Below are 4,154 nucleotides of genomic sequence, written 5' to 3'. Positions count from 1 at the left end.
AAAAAAAAAAAAAAAAAAAAAAAAAAAAAAAAAAAAAAGAGATGGCGTCTCACGTCTTGCTGTGTTGACCAGGATGGTCTTGTACTCCTGGGCTCAAGCAGGTCCTCCCTTGTTGGTATCCCAAAATGCTGGGATTGTAGTCACGAGTCACTGCACCTGGCCAAGTTTTAGCTTTTCTGTGAAGTAGCTGTTTTATGCTTGATATTTGCACACTTGCTACATGCAATAATAATCAGAACTTTTTTTTTTTTTTTTTTTTGAGGCAGAGTCTCACTCTCGCTCTGTCGCCAGGGTGGAGTGGCGTGGCACAATCTCGGCTCACTGCAACTTCCACCTCCTGGTTTCAAGCGATTCTCCTGCTTCAGCCTCCCGAAGAGCTGGGATTACAGGTGTTCGCCACCACCCCCAGCTAATTTTTGCAGTTTTAGTAGAGACAGCGTTTCACCGTGTTAGCCAGGATGGTCTTGATCTCCTGACCTTGTGATCCGCCCGCCTCAGCCTCTCAAAGTGCTGGGATTACAGGCATGAGCCACACTGCACCCAGCCAATAATCAGAACTTTTAAACAACAATCTCGTCAAATTCTTTTTTTTTTTTTTCGTCAAATTCTTGATAGCTTTGAGCTCAAATAAAAATCCTAAAAGAAATGTGAAATTCAAAAATTTACAAAAGTTGAAATTGTCTTTTATTAACAAATGTACAATTGAAATTTCTTGTGATGAAATGAATGAATTTTTACTTTTATTTATTTATTTAGAGACAGAGTCTCGCTCTGTTGCCCAGGTTAGAGTGCAGTGGTGTGATCATGGCTCACTACAGCATCTACCTCCTGGGCTCAAGCAATCCTCCCACCTTGGCCTCCTGAGTAGCTAGGACAACAGGCATGCACCAATCACCATGCACAGCTAACTTTTTTTTTAAAGATTTTTTGTAGAGATGAGGTCTCATTATGTTGCCCAGGCTGGTCTCAAACTCCTGGTCTCAAGGAATCCTCCCACCTCGGCCTCCCAAAGTGCTAGGATTTCAGGCATGAGCAACCACACCCCAGCTAAAAACATTTTTCTTTTTTTGAGACAGGGTCTCACTCTGTCACCCTACCGGAGTACAGTGGCACAATCTCGGCTCACTGCAACTTCTGCCTCTCAAGTTCAAGTGATTCTCGTGCCTTAGCCTCCTGAGTAGCTGGGACTACAGGCACCTGCCACCATGTCGGGGTAATTTTTGTATTTTTAGTAGAGATGGGGGTTTCACCATGTTGGCCAGGCTGGTCTCAAACTCCTGACCTCAAGTGATCTGCTACCCTTGGCCTCCCATAGTGCTGGGCTTACAGGCGTGAGCCACCACACCCAGCTGAAAACATCTGATAGATTCTAATTCTGTCATTTGGGATGGGGTCCAGGAATCTGAATTTTAACAGACACTCCAGGAAACTGATGCAAATGTTTCTCTCAAACAATACTATGAAACCACTGACTGGGTAGCAGTTCTCAGGTGTTTTTGCTTTTTTAAATCTCAAGACTCTTTTACACTATTAAAATTATTGAGGCCAGGTATAGTGGCTCACACCTGTAATCTCAGCACTTTGGGAGGCCAAAGTGGGAGGATCGCATGAGGACTTCAAGACCAGCATGGACAATATGGCGAGACCCTTGTCATTACAAAAAAAAATTTTTTTTGAGACGGAGTTTCAATCTTGTTGCCCAGGCTGGAGTGCAATGGCAAGATCTTGGCTCACTGCAACCTCTGCCTCCCAGGTTCAGAGCCTGGGATTACAGGCATGCATCACGATGCCCAGCTAATTTTTTGTATTTTTAGCAGAGACTGGGTTTCTCCATGTTGGTCAGGCTGGTCTTGAACTCCTGACCTCAGGTGATCTGCCTGCCTTGGCCTCTCAAAGTGCTAGGATTACAGGTGTGAGCCACCAAGCCCAGTGAAAAAAATTTCTTTTTATTTAGAGATGGGGGTTTCACCATGTTGGTCAGTAGGCTGGTCTCGAACTCCTGACCTCGTGATCTGCCCACCTTGGCCTCTCAAAGTGCTGGGATTACAGGCATGTTGCCACCATGCCTGGCCAAAAAATTTTTAAAAATACTATCCAGTTGAGGTGCTGTGAGCCTGTGGTCCCAGCTACTCAGGAGGATGAGGTGGGAGGATCAGTTGAGTCCTAGGATTCAAGGCTGCAGTGAGCCATGACAGTGCCACTGCATTCCAGCCTGTGCGACAGCCAGACCCTGTCTCTTAAAAAAGTTAAAAAAAAAAAGTATTGAGGATCTCAGAAAGCTTTTCTTATGTGGGATATACCTGTTGACATATACAGGATTACAAATTAACACACACACACGCACCCCAAAGAAAAAAGGCAGCCAGGTGCAGTGGCGCATGCCTGTAATCCCAGCACTTTGGGAGGCTGAGGCAGGTGGATCACCTGAGGTCAGGAGTTCAAGACCAGCCTGACCAATATGGTGAAACCCTGTCTTAAAAAAAAAAAGAAAGAAAGAAAGAATAACTGAGACCTTTTAAGTGGCATAAGGGATGAAAAAAGGAAAAAAAAAAAAAAAGAAGAAGAAATGAGAGATTGTTGTATTTGTTCCAGAAAATGGCTGGGACCGGCTCATAGGCCAACACTGAGTACTGATTATTGACCATTAGGAAACTGCTCCAACCTGCAGGGTGGAGGCTGGAGTGGTGTGGGGTTTAATGTGCGACTTTTGTGTAGAGGTTACAGCCTAATCCAAATGTGAGCCTTTTCCATTCAATCTCAACATCTAGAGATCAGAAAAATATCAGTAATACCGCTGAATGGCTCACATAATTCCATTATGAATCGCTTTTTTCTTTCTCCACGGTGTTTCTCTTTCCCCTTAGAAATAAAGAGGATGTAGTGGGCTCTGTGGACACTGTGACCTTCCCTACAGCTTGCCCCTAAGTCCTTTTTTTATTTATTTTTTATTTATTTTATTTATTTTTTTTGGGAGACGGAGTTTCGCTCTTGTTACCCAGGCTGGAGTGCAATGGCGCGATCTCGGCTCACCGCAACCTCCGCCTCCTGGGTTCAGGCAATTCTCCTGCCTCAGCCTCCTGAGTAGCTGGGATTACAGGCACGCACCACTATGCCCAGCTAATTTTTTGTATTTTTAGTAGAGACAAGGTTTCACCATGTTGACCAGGATGGTCTCGATCTCTTGACCTCGTGATCCACCCGCCTCTGCCTCCCAAAGTGCTGGGATTACAGGCTTGAGCCACCGCGCCCGGCCCAGTCCTTTTTTTAAAACACAGTTATTTAAAAAGATTTAACTGGCCAGCCAGGTGTGCTACACCTGTAGTCGCAGCTACTCGGGAGTTTGAGGTGAGAGGGTCCCCTGAGCCTAGCAGTTTGAGGCTGCAGTGAGTTACTATCATGCCACTGAACTGCACCCTGAGAAACAGAGCAAGACCCTGTCTCAAAATGACTAACTAGCTAGCTAGCTAACTTTACTGCTTCTTGAGACTCCTATCCTTGGACATTTAAAAATACATTATTTTTTTAAAAAATGCATTTCCTAGGCCGGGCGCGGTGGCTCACGCCTATAATCCCAGCACTTTGGGAGGCTGAGGCGGGCGGATCACGACGTCAAGAATCGAGACCTTCCTGGTCAACGTGGTGAAACCCTGTCTCTACTAAAAATACAAAAATTAGCTGGGTGCGCGCCTGTAGTCCCAGCTACTCGGGAGGCTGAGGCAGGAGAATTGCTTGAACTCAGGAGGCGGAGGTTGCGGTTAGCCGAGATCGCGCCATTGCACTCCAGCCTGGGTAACAAGAGCGAAACTCTGTCTCAAAAAAAACCCCCAAAAAACAAAAAAAACGCATTTCCTGGCCGGGCGCAGTGGTTCACACCTATAATCCCAGCACTTTGGGGGCTGAGGCGGGCAGATCACAAGGTCAAGAGATCAAAACTATCCTGGCCAACATGGTAAAATCCTGTCTCTACTAAAAATACAAAAATTAGTTGGGTGTGGCCACATGCCTGTAGTCCCAGCTACTCGGAAGGCTGAGGCAGGAGAATCGCTTGAACCCTAGAGGCAGAGGTTGCAGTGAGCCGAGATCATGCCAGTGCACTCCAGTCCAGCTTGGCGACCAAGCAAGACTCCATCTCAAAAAAAAAAAAAAAAAAAAAA

The 4,154-nt window shown here is 45.8% G+C and overlaps 1 protein-coding gene across 1 annotated transcript in view; it reads left to right on the top strand.

Annotated features, from left to right (window-relative positions):
- AGMAT (agmatinase) overlaps positions 1–4,154 on the top strand; it is a 36,837-nt gene that overhangs the window by 21,068 nt on the left and 11,615 nt on the right. The window lies entirely within an intron of this gene.

The sequence above is a fragment of the Sapajus apella genome, unplaced genomic scaffold (assembly GCF_009761245.1).
Source record: "Sapajus apella isolate SASKATOON/1434 unplaced genomic scaffold, GSC_monkey_1.0 scaffold43, whole genome shotgun sequence".
Taxonomy (NCBI): Eukaryota; Metazoa; Chordata; class Mammalia; order Primates; family Cebidae; genus Sapajus; species Sapajus apella.
The sequence above is the reverse complement of the archived record's forward strand: the minus strand, read 5'-3'. Positions and strand labels throughout refer to the sequence as shown.